The sequence below is a fragment of the Pieris rapae genome, chromosome 21 (assembly GCF_905147795.1).
Source record: "Pieris rapae chromosome 21, ilPieRapa1.1, whole genome shotgun sequence".
Lineage (NCBI taxonomy): Eukaryota > Metazoa > Arthropoda > Insecta > Lepidoptera > Pieridae > Pieris > Pieris rapae.
Genome location: NC_059529.1, coordinates 2,151,135 through 2,167,103, shown reverse-complemented (window position 1 = coordinate 2,167,103; position 15,969 = coordinate 2,151,135). Strand labels below are relative to the sequence as shown.

Sequence of the window (15,969 nt, the reverse complement as noted above, 5' to 3'; positions counted from 1 at the left end):
TCAATTCCATACTTATTCTTAATGTAAGAAAAGAAAAGTAATAAAATTTATTTTAATAATTATTAACTTCACTGTTATATATTAAAAGATTAGGTGCATAGTGCACCCGCTTAGTGCACCTAAGTTACCCAACAGGCTAGTGTCAATAGTCCTAAGACTAGGTTAACTAACTTTTAACTTCCTGATACAGGTAAAACTCATGTTTTTACTGGTTATTTTTAAATAGATCACACCCAATTCCTTTTAGGAAATAATATGTATTATCAATGACAACCTGATGCCACTGACCTATGTTAATGATTTTGATTTGATAGATAAAAAGTCCTAGGTATTAATGGAAAGCTAGTGATAGGCTATTTATAAATATTCTGGCGACACAAAGAGATATTTATAGTTAGCGATACAACATATTGAAATGACCTTAACTGTATGTCTTGATTTGTATCTGGTACCTCTGAGGAAGTGACCTATTGAGTTAAGAGTTGTTACCTAGTGCATTTATATATGATACTTTAAGCGTACCAAGACTTGGTTAAATTTTGTTCTCCAAACTAACCACATCCTTTATTAAAAATTAACCGATAAATAAAATTTAAAATTAAATAAATATAAATTTTTATGCTTGCAAGAACGCCCATCTCATTGTTTTAAAGTTTAACCCCGATTGGATGGTGGACACATTTTGTATTTAATTATACAACTCTCAACCGTCATGATTTTGAGAATCACTTAAAACAGCTTGATAAAGCTGTCTTTTTACTAAACTAAATATTTGTTTACTATTCATTAAGAATTTGTCCTATCTATTATTTTTATCATTAATTGCTATCTAATCTTCCTTATACCTTAATTATTAAATCATATTTATTTAACTCATTTTACAAATTATTTTTTTATTTATGTTTCAGAGATCCCTTCCTAGAAGATCCTATCCTATTCCCCAATGCTTGGATAATGGCCGGCTTTAAACAAAAAATATGAGTAATAATATCATTCATATTTGCTTGTATCATTACGTACAGTTTATACTTAAACATTTTCGAGAAATATACAATAAAAAATTTAAATTTACCAGGTTATATTTTGATCATCTGAAACGCGTTTTGTTGTTTGAACTTTTTCTACTTGATTTTCGCTTTTCGACGCACTTCAAAGAATGAGGCAGGCAGTCGTCCGGAAAATTAGGCGCCGATTTTTTACCGAGTTGTGTATTTCCAAGATATTCTATACTGCAGAGTTTTATTTAATATATTTTAAATTTTGGTAAATATATTATAAAACTTATAATTGAATATAAATATAATTGTTAATGGTGCTTTGTGTTGTCAATTATATGCTTTATTTGTAAGGATTTAAAAAAATATCTATTGTAAACTGACCTTTTTACCTGATTGCGTCGTCAAGCACGTCTCACGCTAAGTCGTTATAAGACAATTGAAATTTGTTTACGTATTTAAATGATATTAAAGCAAATATAAATACAAATATGTTGATTGAGTCCTTTACTTTACGTTAACATATTAAAAAGTTTTGAATTAAAAAATAAGTACTTAAGTAAGTAATTTTAGCTGTTTCATGAATGATAGTGTTCAAGAAATTATCTAATTTATTTGCAACTATAGTTATCTATAACTATATTTATCGAACCTAGGTCTAGTTCTAGTCTAGAGTTAAGATAGTTGATCGCCTTGTCCCGTTCAGCAACGATTAATGTATATGAATGTACATATGTGGGCTAAATATATACTTTAAATTAGTTCGACACGAACGCGATGTGAAAATTATTTAAGTTCATATATTGTTAACCTTGGTTATACAGTTGAAAAATGTCGCTTATGTAATAAACTTGTGTTATCTAATGCTGCTATTCGAAGTATGAATTAGATAAGATTACTATTATAAATATTTTGAATGGGTCCTAAAACAATTGACTTTTATTATTGTGACTATCTTCGGTCATCACTACATAGTATAAAACAAAGTCGCTTTCTCTGTCCCTTTGTATGCTTAATTCTTTGAAACTACGCAACGGATTTTGATGCGGTTTTTTTATTAGATAGAGTGATTCAAGAGAAAGGTTTATATATATAATAATATCCATTAAATAGTGGAGAAGTACTGTTATTTTTGAGGTTTCTTATGTGATATGTTATGTAATGTTAATGTAATAATGTAAATAATTACATTTTTTCCGCTTACATTGCAAACGCAGGCTGAACCCTACGAGTTTTATCAAAATAATGTACTAAGTATTGTACACATTGAAAAGGTCTACAGAAAAGTGGTGGTATATGTCTATCTCTTATGGATAACCCACAATAACTTCTTTTTGTCATTTACTTTTTACGACAAATAATGGCTAATTTTCGAAGCGATTTTGACCAATACAGTATTAATCCTTAACCAATTAAATACATTGTTCATTTAATATCGTTATTGATATTAGATAGTAGAATCAACCCAGTCGTTTAAATTTTTAAATACCCAATAATAGGAAATTGCCAATTCCTCGAAAACTTCAAAAATTAGTGAGCAAAATGTCTGCCAAATGTTTTTTCGTATCCACGGATTGATAATGAATCGAATAGGTGCAAATTACTTAGTAGAGCTCTTTTTTAAACATTTATATTACTCCGCCCCATAATAATGCAGAGCCCTGCATGTCTGCCTCTTCGATTTTCTTCGTTTCCATGATGTTTGTAACAATAAACCCCAGAGGTATGTGCAAATGATTTAATATCCCCCCTTTTTTAGCATCTTCAATCGGCTGTAACGCGGAAACGCAGCGACGTAGGACCTTAATTGACTGGATCAAATCATTTCGTACTGATCTAAACTGCAATCTAACTCGATGTGAAACTTGTGCAAATCATATACATACCTCAATGCACAACTATATGTGATTTTGTATTCCTGTGATTTTTTCATGTATCTGTGTTGTATGTATGTCTTTGAATCGCAGATTCAACCTGACCTGATTTATACGGTCATCCTTTGTTTTTTAAATGGTAATAACTGAACAATTCTTATTTTCTTCTACCAAACAGAACAAAAATTATTTAAAAAACTATACCAAGTATTGGTATATCGTTATTGAATGACGTTATTGCCTATAACGTCATTGTCTATTTTTCTTATTCGTAAATGAATTAAGCAATTATGCAAAAATACTAACGATGTGGAAAATACTACTTTTATGCAACTCTAAATACAATGAAAGTGTAACGAGGTTAAAAAATTCCACTCGGCTCGCCGTTAAATTGTAGGCTTTCATGCAATAAGAAAATTTTCTCGATTCCCTTTTTCAGTATAACCTAAAAACCTATATATGAGACTTGTATAGGAAGCCGTGTTAAGTTAAAAATGTTAGCCGTTTCTTAGATCAAAGGCTTAGAAAGTACTTCAAACGGGAAAGCTACGAAAAGGTTTTAAGAAACAATAAAGTTTGGAAATAATTTTTGCGTTTGCAAGGCTTCCGTAAGGCTTTCATAATCCGAATTGAATGTATTCAATCTATACTTTTTGGTGAAGGATTATTAAAAAACTTTTTATTTGGTTGTCTATCAAATACTAGAAGCGAGGGTTTTGATTTAATGATGAGAGGGAGGTGAAATGTACGGCATATTTGTATATTATCAATAACACAAAAAACTAGCTATTCATTGCGGTTTATTTAGTGGTTTGAATCTCAAATCTCGGCGAAATAATAATTATTTCGTGTAAACTCAAACTCAAAATATCTTTATTCATATAGGTAAACAAGAACACTTATGAACGTCAAAAAAAAATGAAGCAATTGTAAATTTACATTTACTACCAGTTTGCAAGTCAAGGGCGTAGAGTGGGGAAGAAGAACTGTCAAGAAACTTTCCGCCACTCTTTAATCGCGGCACACGACTCAAGTCTATATGGAGTAAACCTGTGTGAAGCAGACGGGTGTGGCACATCTATTATTGGGATTATAGCATGCATATATAAGTAAAACGATATATACCAATAAACTCAAGCGGGAAATAGAGTACATATGCCATATGGAAACCGAGAAGTGTGTCGTAATCGTTATGTAAAAATGAAAGTATTGAAACAATTTGTTGCGGCTTCGTTCCTCGCACATATCACACTATTTAAAGCAAACAGAGCGGCCAATATTACCTGACTGTTTTAGACTTGCACTATTAACAATACACAATTTAGCAATCTTTTGTTTGTTAAATTATGTATAGTCCGTTTACTATTATTTGAAAAATACATTATCATATGTACAAAATTAATTTAGAAAAAGTTCAAATCATTTTGTTTTGCCCATTCACTGATCACAAATCATTCTCTATATCATCTTTATAGCTCATTGATTAAATCCTTATAATATTTCAACGGTAATAGAATCTTTATTTATGCATGGACGTTTTATGACGATATTATGAACTTTAATTTAAAAAGTTTAGTATTATGTTACTTTTTAATTAATAGTACCCATGTTTTTGTATGATACATACACTTTTAGGTTTATACTATCTATTTAAATTAAATGGACGGTAAAATAGAATTACAACTTACCCGAAATTGATCTTAGGATAGTAAAAAATGAGAAAATTAGTACTTAACGTACGACGTATAGTGTGCATAGGCGGTCCAAGGTTAGATTCCAGGCTACACAAGGTTGCGGTTGGTAGTAATCTGCTTCTGAATTAAATGGTATCGACAAAAAAGTAAATCGTACAAATATAAAAACAGCGTATAAGTATCATCAAACGTTATAGTTTTTTAAAAAATATAAGAATTTAATTCTTAAGTATACTACATGTAGTAAGCATATAACAATGGCGCGAAAACGATAAATAATAATGCAAACCATGCCACAAACAAAGCCAAATAACTTTTTTTTGTTGTGTGGCAAATATATGTGGTTACGTATAACATTTTTTTTATTAAAACTATTTTTTGTTTTTATATTCACAATGTATCTACTGGGTGTGTAGTACTACAATGTGGGATAGTTCGAATAAAATTATCTATGGATAAATGAATCGCTCGCGTGCTGTTAATTATCGTATTTGATGTTTTCTTTGGCGCGTAATATGTTGTCAATGAAAATAGAAGGAACTGTTTACATTTCATTGGTATGTAAACCAAACAAATTTTAACGTCATGAAAGTAATAAAGTCAGATATAGGTTATCTTCATTATACAGACAATAAACGTCGTCGAGTCAATATAATCGTGCTTCAAGGGTATATTTTTTTAATATTTACCTCCTAATCTTGGCACTTACTTATCTTGCAATCTTTTAAAAAGTGTAAATTTGAATGTTGCATACATTAATAAATAACGTTACAATGATTTTTCTTTATGAAGACTTAAAGAAATTCTAGTGGAAATTCTGGAAAGGTCCAGCTCTATGTTTATAAGTGATCATTTTGTGCACGACGCTAATGCTATATTTTTTAAGAAATGAAGAAAATCTTATGTTTTTCCTTTAACGCCCGAACCCAATAATTAATCCACAATCTCAGATTGTTTTCAATCTGATCGTGACAGTCGATCGATCTTCTATCTGTATCCCAATAACCAAACACTACAAAGATACTCCATTTTTGGCGACGGATAAATGCAATCTCTTTGCTCTTTCCACTCTTATATAAACCAAATAAAGTAAATAAAACCTTTCAAATAATATTGAAATAAAGGTACATATCTATGTTTAAAACATATCAAATAACTTTTTAATTATTTTAAAAACTGGTGTAAGTTATATTGGCACAGTTGAACTGCCATTTTCATACAAAGGTCTATCCACATACACCGATCCGACCTTCCATGGATAGGCTATTACAATCCATCTGTTGCTTATTAGCACACTTTTATAAATCTTTGGATTAAGTTGTCTATCTCAGATGGTCAAAATGTATTGAGATGGGTTATTGGGTTTGGGCGTAAGTCTAGCTTTTACTCGTAAATACATAACAATAACTAACAGTGTTGTAAGTCACACAGCTATAAAATCACTTCAGAATTTTTATAAATACCGTCTGTCAAACTCAAAATAAATATAACTATTCCCCTCACCCCATTTATGAAAATATTATGTCACATGTAGAAATAGTGATAAGTTAACTGGAAAAGAACATAATGTTAATACTCCAAACAAACGCAGGCTGCAATTTCCGCGTACTAGACTATTAAAGTTAGTAATTATTTTGTGGGATAAGGAATACTTACTAAGATTAATGGTCGACTATTTTACTGCGCAATTTCCTATATGTATCTGATACGCGAACAATAAGGTTTTGTAGTAATTGTCTGAATCTCTGCATGTGACACTTTGTGCAAATGCAAGTAAGTTGCTTAGAATAAAACTATGACATATTCTTAAACTAAAACAATAACCTATTCATAATCATTACTATGAAATGGCTATTTAATCCGTATCACTCTCGTGACATTGCATACATAAATGAACGTTACAAAACATTTCTTAACTAATTAGTATAATAATAAGAACGAATCAATAAAGACCTCAACATAAGAAAATACGTCAAAGTCGCCAACAATGGCGGCAGAAGCATATTAGAATAATAAACAATAGTCATAATACTCTATGGTCAGCACAGAACATTATTAGAATACATCACTCTATGGTAATAATTTATTCAATAAATTGCAGAATGATAAATATTTGGGGGAAACCATTATTAGTGCCGACGATTACATAACGGGTAACAAACTCTATCGCTACTATAGTGAAGTTTAATACATCAAATTTTACTGATGGCTTCATTTACAGTAGACGGCCGATAGCACTTTCAATTTACCAACCATTGTTCAAGCTACATGTCAACATAGCGTTTCAATTCCATTATACGGTGTTGCAAGTGATTAAATCGTAGGTTTTAAAACTTTTTATATGTAAACCATGGTGTTGTAATAGTAAAAAAATTATTTAGGTTAAGTATTTATTTTGAATAAAAGCAACTCTAACATTAACCGAGTATTTGCTTATATTATGGTAAGTAAAAGGCTTGAGTTTAGGTATGTGAAGATTATTCTTCTGTTATACGAAGTATGTAAGCATTAATTTTTATTTTTAAATTGACTAATGTCGGATATTCTACGTAACGTACGTACGTACGTCAATAAACTTACGGTTTTAATAATGTATTTGATATACAAATTCATTGTAAAGTAGTCTGTATATTGATTCGATTATGAATGTAAATGTGTATCTAATATTCTGAATGGAAGTAATTAAAATTTAAATAAAATTACACTTTTATTATAATAAAAATATATCTATAGTCCGACTTAGTAGACTTACCGCTACCACTGAAGACTGAAACTGCAGGGCTAGCTAGCTTGCTAGTATTGTTGTAATTGCGTAATAACAACTGTCAATCTACATATTTGACATTTTTTTATACAAATGGTCGGATATGTTAAAAACTAATTCTCACAACTAGTTCTATATGTGAGTTAAATCTACTTAAAATATTATTTACTATAATTTACACTAGCGGAGTTAAATATAAAGATTAAAAACTATTGCCCTTTGCTATTATGGAAATACAGTTTATTATAGCGATATAATTAGCCACGCAGAGGTTAGAATTAATGATGCAAATTAATTGCACTTTAACGTTGGTGTACGAAGTTTCTAGATTTAATTCAATAAGAACTGTTACAAGGAAAACATTCACAAGGATAATATTATTAGTAAGATATGTTTAGAACTATATTACATCATTTTAAGTAATACCCACAACACACGGTTTGATTATATAATCAAAAAATTTTTTTTCACGTCGACATTCTAAACATCACTTTAATCATCAAATTACTCTCATATACATTAATATACGTACAATGTGTTTTGAATTACGTTAGACTATTTTATAAAAAACTTTTGAACAGGAAACAAAACACGACGCTCAAGAGATTTTATAGGTTAGGCTTAGTAACAGCGTATTTTACGTCAAGACAGAATTATCTTTATGATGAGTATTTGCAAACGAGATACTATTTTGTTTGGCAAACCATTAAATTATATATTCTATCCTTATTTTTTTTTAATCTGTGTCATCATTTTTTTTTCTTTATTAAAAGGTTGATCGCCTGCGCTTGACACACTTTGGGTCTATGACATCGGCATTAACACGACTTGAGAGTTGAGCAACGTATATCTGTGGCGATTAAGGATTTACTACTTTTACGATGACTTAAAGGTCTATGTTACCAGGTTATAAAATAAAATAAAAATTACTTTTACGTAGACACTACGTTTAATGTTTAATTGCAAAGCTATAGATAAAACTCATGCTGAGTACAGCTGTAAAATATTGCGCTGTAACTTTCCACAGTGCTATGAGCTAATTTCAATAAACTTGGGTTCTCCTGTTCGACCTTCAAATGATTAATAACTAAACTACTATTGAATTGACGCTGTCGATCGGCAAGAATCGATTTTGATATATTCTGATTGTTGTAAAATATACAATGAAGACGGTAAGAACTTAATTACACAATGTTTTGCGACAAACACTAGAAAAAAATGATTATTCAATTGACAAATGACACTACCCGCGATTTTTGGAAAGCACTCTATCTGCGACCACAGAGTAGCGTTCTCATTTTCCTAAATGATGAAGTTTATTATAAATATGGGTGTAACCTGGAAATTGTAAACGAGTTGTATAATATAAATAACTCATTCGTCTTATTGGCGTGAAATGTAATTCAATTATTTAAGTAATTATTTCTTATAAAAATACATACATTATCCCAAATTGTATATTTATAGATTGTCTTGAGTACTTATTAATTTCCGTTATGAGATCACCATAGCTTTATGATTACTATGCAATGGGCGTTGACAGCCGTCTGATTCCGTTTTCGTTCGGAATTATTAAAATTGGACCTGTCAAATGGAATGATAGAATGATATATTTTAAACGACTTATAGACAATTGTCATTGGGACTTAGATCTTAGTAATTTTATCCTTAAATTTATTATTCTTTGAGTTGAGATTATTGTTGAGGGAGGCACTGGACCTACTCTCGTAACAGTTTTATTTCCTCCGGAATCTTTACACAGCTATACAGAGGCTATCTGCATGAACCACTAAGCCACAAGCAATACATTATGTGGTGCTTTTTATATTGTTATAAAACCGTTATAAGACTAAAGTAGATTATCGCAAGTCTCAAATATTTACAATCTCGTTTATCATAAAAGAGTACAATATGTGAAGAATCGTAAAAAAGATTTAAAAAAAGTATAGAATTCTAAAACGTTTTCAAAATACCTGAAATATAAAGATTAAAGAAGAATTAAACCAGTTTTAAATACACATATATTTACAAAAAGGAACGCCCGGATTCACATAATATAAATATAATTACCCGTTTATACAGTATTAGTCTGTCTCTTTTATAGCAACGTTATCACTGTATGACAGAAAGAGAAAGATAATACAATAGTGTAATGATATATCAATCACTATCATTGGTCACGTATCGTAAGTGATACCTAGAAGATCTTATGTTCCAAAATAAACGTATCAATATTTTATCACGAAAGATATCACTATGTAACAATATTTATCTTAAATATAAAGTTTTTATCTGTATTTATAATCTACAATACTGTCGATTTCTGATTGATATTGATCGACTTTTCTTTGATAAACTTCATGATGAATAATGATTTTTAAGTAGGTCAACGGTACACATCTCTTTGAAGAGTTAAAATGTTTTTTAAAATAATATCTACGGAGTTTAAGGTGCCAACTTAATATTGGGGGAGGAGACTATGTAATCCTTATTTACCTACACTTATTTATTCAGAAAAACTAATTTAAATTTCATGTTATATAACTAACCTTCCATAGTCGTCTCGTAACAGTATTGTCATAACCAAAAAAAAAAAAAATTTTTGCGCTAGAAGAAAATGTGTGTAAAGATTTTTGTGAAATTAAACATTATTTTATAAAATATCTATTACGCATGCGAGCGTAGTGCGAACACTTTTGTAAGATATTTGACGTGAAAAACCTTATTTCCTTCATTCACACAACTACCCACAAATAATGCACCTGTGCATTTCCCAAATCTAAAGGTAATTTTTGGTAAATCCTTTGATGAAAGGAATTAAATTTCCCAGAGACAAATCGCATTACAGTTGACTGTCGAATGTCGGAGCCCGAAAGTAGATTTAAGTTTCAAAGGAATGAGTTTTGGGTGTAATGTCGGTAAGATACGCGGTAGCGATTTATCGTAATATTTTTCGTGCGATTTTTTTCTGTCAAACATCGACATGGGAGCTACGGTACATTCAAACACAATTTAAAAGTAATTAATTAATTTCTGTTTGTTTAATACACAATCAGGACAAACTACGCTATTAACTACGCTTCTGTATTTATATATTTCAGAGGAATGATGCTGGTATCAGCTGACAATGTCATACGTCACAGAGCGAGTTAATTAACGTTGCTAGATCTATAAATTACCGGCTATTTGATAATCTGTAGTAATAGTAGTTTTAGAGTCATTATTTATATACATTTAATTCTACTAATATATATTTTTTATTTTTTTCTAACTAGAGCTGTCAGTTCCTATGTTCCTCAATTGAATAAATTTTTTGTATAGGTACCTTCTGTGCGTTCTAGTAATAATTATTTAGTCTTGTAATGTTTTTTTCTCAGTAAGCGAATTTTTTTAATTCATATGAGAAATAAAGTTATTCTAACCGTAATAAAACTTTAAATTTCTCTTGAAATATTCCATTAAGTGTTACCCTGTAAGAAACAACGCTTACCTATACTGTAATAAGTAATCCAAAAGTATCAGACATAAATTTAGAGCTTTTTTTTGTGGAATGACCAATGACAACAAACAGAAGGTAAACGTCAATTTTCTATGGAGATATAAAGTTTTTGAATTGACAATCGCTTATCGCTATCAACGTATACATAAGCTTTCAGCTATAAATTCTATGGGTCAATAGAAATATATATTACTTATTTATTTCTATCCAGGTCGATATATTAAAAACATAAGGTATTATGTGTTATGGACCTATCCTGGCTTTTTGACAAAGTGTTTGGTCTACACATACCAGGATTAAATCGCAGTTCATTGGCATTTATTTAGGACCTGGTTTCATATCGGATGTTGAGGCAGAATACGACGTACGTCGTTCCACAACTAAACGTTTTTAATACATTTTTAATCGTGCACGATGACTATATGGAACCGGCTGCCCAGCGATGTATTTTCGAACCAATTCGATATAGGGACCTTCTAGAAAAATCTTACCAATTCTTCGAGTCCGCTGGCGACGGGAGTGTCTATGGGCGACGGTATAACTTAACAATAGATGACTCCTGCCCGTATGCAGTTAAAACAATTTTGGAAACATCCGTTTCTAAGAGATAAAAGTACTTCTAGAAAATGTTAAAACATGATGGGTGGTTTTAGAATATATAATATCTTTGAAGGCTAGTAAAATGAAAACAATAGCTGACGAAGCGTTCAATGACAGCTGGGTGCTTTTATGTATCGTATATTTAATACTCTGTTCATTATGTATGTTATGATGTTATGTCCTAGATTTGATTTCCATAAATTATTTGAAAATCATATTTGATCTAGATTTTTATGATGTAGGCATTTATTAAGGTAAAAAATAATATTGAAACAATAAAATATAAATATCTTATATTTGAGTATTCGTATTGTATTTAATACTAGCGGTCTCGACAGATGTTGTCCTGCATTATATTAAAGGCCAGTAGGATTTAAACAAAGTTTGAAAGTACCGATTGCATCGCCATCTGTCGGGCTAATTTGTAAACTAAACCATCCAGGACGCCACCCCAACAATATGCAAGTATATATATTACACCACCTCCCACAGAGTGAAAGGCTCCTCCAGATTCTTCGAGTTGCCTATCTTAGCTATTATTTTTCAATCTTTCCCCGCTCATTATTTCATCATTCCAGTGAGCGTCCTATCTTTTTTCTTCCAACTGGGCCATTCTAAAGACCTGGCATTGCATGGTAAGTCCATGCAAGCCTTACTTTTACTTATATACTACTTTTATTTTCATATGAAAATCAAACTCTTTCTCGAAACGTGAAAAAAAACAACATTTTAATTTGGCACCAGTACTTTTTTGGCCTAACAAATTCAAATTAAGAATATTTTTATAAATTCAAATAAGGAATATTTTTATAAAAATATATTTTAAAAAATCTTGCACGAAATGCTGATCAACTACTGCAACTAGTAATCTGATCATTTATTCCTTAAATTTTTTGTCATTTGTTTCTTTTATATGTTTTGAGGCTTAAATAGTCAGAAATATTACTTTATTATATAAGGCCTTAAGGTCCGAACACTCTTTTCTCCATTTCAGTGTTAAATGAGTAATTCCAACTTCAGTCGCAGTTAGTGTTCTCGTTAATAATTTAAGCCAGCTTTCAGTTCACAAGGGTGGAAAGCCTTCCATTACCTGTGAATTTATTATTTCAGCCGTGACTTGATAACCTTTAGATGACCGTCAACTCGATATACTTCACTCAAGATGTCATATGGAACATGGTGTAATGGTTGCAGCTCCTTACAAACTTGGCGATTAAAAAGACTGGCGGAGAGTTTATTGCCAGTTCTTCTTTTCCGTTCTACGCCCTTGATATGAGAACTGGCAGTTAATGTAAAATTAGAATCATTTAATGTATATTTAATTTTTTTGACGTTCATAAGTGTACATTATGTTACCTATATGAATAAATGATTTTTGATTGATTGATTGATATAGAAAATAATTCTCCCTTATATTTCCCGTTCCAGTTATTGTTTAAATTCGTTCAGATCTCATACTGGAAAGTACAGCGCATGGATTATGACAGGCGTAATTTAGACGAAATTAGCGCCAATTTTCTATATTTATTCATCTTTATTTTTGCGTAGCAAGTAACCATTTGAAATTACGTATATTTTATTAAATAATTATTTAAAAAAATATGTTTAATTCAAATTGTTTGTGGATAAGTAATTCTACAAAAGCTATGTCTGGAATTTTGAACCACAGAACATGGTACAGGTATGCGTAATTAATTGAACACAGATATGCGAGGGTTGCACAGATTACATTATTATAATCTTCTTTTTGTGTTTTTTATTAAGAGTTTTGTAACTAGATTAAAAATACTTGCATGTACTATATTTAAATTTTTGTTTTTAAATGTGCCAAAACTAATGCTTTAATGACGCCATTTTCTTTTAATCTCGAAGTGACCATAATCGTAAAAACTTATTAGCTCGTTGCCTTGAAACATGACGGCATGGCTTTTCATAGATTATCGTTGAGCAAATTTAGATTTATACTGTAGTCAATGAATACCTTTTAGGAAAAATTATTTTAAGATCTGTGTTGATTGTTAAATTGTTCTCGATAGTTAAAAATTTCTCGTTTTCAATTACTTATAATAATGATTATGCTTTTAATAACGAATACAATAATATATACGTATAATATTTGATGATATAAGCGCAAGCAGCTTTCAGTGAGAAATTAGTTTAAATTATTAAATAATAATATTATTAACTGAAGTTTAAGGTATTTATTGTATGAGGATGTTGATTATGTTATTTTTAATTATACTGTATCGTATAATTTATGGTAAGCTTGAATTCAAAATGGCTGACTAAACGCATTGCGGCTCTATAGATAACGGTGGCTGTGGCGCCCCTAGAATTGCACATTATTCGAAATCAATAACAAGTGAAACCTGCTTTTTGTAGCGATACCGTCAAAAAAGTTTTTTTTTTCATTAAGCGTCTAGTAGTCTAGTCTGTTTAATATCTAAGCTGTCTAAACTTTTTTATCATGATAATGGCAGATATAAGAGTAATTTTTATGTATGTATGTAGTGTGGGCATAGGTTCCGCCCATTAGGAACGTTGTGCGTTAAGTTCTGGCTAGTTCTGGAAGTCACAGCCACGCATTCCAGGACCTCGCGGATGACTGATTCCTCTGCGCTGAAACATCCTCTGCACTGATGTCTCCAGAGACTGTTAGATAGTGGCCATTTGACTCCTAGAATAATTTTTATCATAAAGCGATCGTTGCTATATTTATTTCGAAGGTGTTCCAGAAAACTTTCTAGAATCACACCTAAGTATTTGATATGACTATTAAGTCATTGTATCCTGTCCAGACGATCACGAAATGTCAGTCTATTGAAATGAATGATCGGTTAATTAAACATGCATTAATTATCAGTCAAAAGCTGAATACAAAATGGAGGCAAATATTTGTATACACGACGAACTAATTGACAAATTATACGCACTGCAGTATGGATTACTGATCTATTTCTCTATTAGTTAACTAATATTGCTAAAATACTTGAATTAACAAAAGAGATGGAGATTTCCTTAGCTGATAGAATGCTTCGTGGTCAAGCGGCTTTGTAATGGAACCGTGACGCATGGGGTATCGGGTTCGATCCCGCTCGTCGATCGATCTTTTTTTCAGAAATCTTAACTGGAAAATGTCTCAACCTATATTTTATATTTAGCTCATATTCTACATCGCTCGAACACACGCTCAAAGTATAGCTATTTATTAACTGGATTTTCTTTCAAAGGAAACTTCGGAGATCTAATTTTCCGATACAGCGAGTTCTATCAAAATTGTACATATTCGCTATCTGTAATATCGTTCCAACAATATCGCTTGACTAATTGCTACGCTAGCAATTAAATTACTCATAGTAAGATGCTGCTTTGTTTGCTTTTCCTTATGGAATTGCTGTCTTTTGTATACATTGGTGTTAGTTAGTTAGGTATGTTAACTGTGCGTGTCACGTATTTAACTATTATTAAAACAAACTAAATTGTTTTATCTTGTTTTCTTTTTTGTGTTGTGTAACCGTTTAAACAAATGTTTAACAGTCTTTTTGTTTCTTATCTAATGAGTCTTCAGTTTCTTACTTGCTAATAATAATATTGCCTTCATATACCGAAACTCTGTGATCTTCACTGAAGTATATCTCTGCGTTCCGTTTGCCTAGCAAATATTTCCTCTAAAAAATTCCACTCTTCTCTATCCATTCTCCAGTTGTAGCCTAGGTAGCGATTTAGGAGTCCTTAAAGACTTAGTATTGAGTGATGCTAGATATACATGATGTTTTTTTGTTAGTGGGCGTTGGTTTGATCCCGTGGTGACGATCTGAGGTGTGACTTCTTGATTAGGTGATTTTGTGCTTTTCCATATTTGCTTTGTTGTCCCGATTTTTGTTATTGTTGTTTTAATAGACAAAAGACGAGCGCGGATCACATGATTGTAATAGGTCATCGCTATCCCTAGTCCAATCAGAGATAAGCACCACTACATGTCGTTCCGTCAAAGTACACGTCCCTTTATCAAGTTCCTCAGAGTAGTGAATTTTTAATAAGATTATCATAGAAATAGTGCATCGCTTCCGATTAATCTTTGAATAAGCCGGCTTAGCTTATCGTGTTAAAGTTGTTTCTGCAGGGCCGTAACTTAAGTAGATTACCACGTTCATGTAACTACACATATGTAAAATACCTAACGTAACATATTTATCGTAGCTTAACCGTATCTCTGTGCAATACAGTGTGGCACATGCATGAAAATCTATGGCGGCAAAACAAAAGACAAGCGCGTATCATGTGATTGCAATGAGGCAACACTGTTAGTCTAAGTTATTCGGTTTTACTAATCAAGACTAGCCGTAATACACCATATTGGTCTTGTCATCAGATTAGCATCTGTTTCCTTGAAAAATGAGGTAAGTAGTTTAATTGTTAGCATAGAAATTAATCAGCTTGAAATGGTATTAAAACAAGCGGATAATCGAGCATACATATTTGACAGAACTTGACGTTCATCCATGTTATGTCAGTGTGTTGGCCTAGTGGCCTCAAACACTCA

At 31.2% G+C, this 15,969-nt stretch overlaps 1 protein-coding gene across 1 annotated transcript in view; it reads left to right on the top strand.

Moving 5' to 3' along the window:
• Nucleotides 1-15,969, top strand: part of LOC110995464 (beta-1,4-N-acetylgalactosaminyltransferase bre-4) — a 93,199-nt gene that overhangs the window by 629 nt on the left and 76,601 nt on the right. The gene's annotated exons all lie outside the window — the stretch shown is intronic.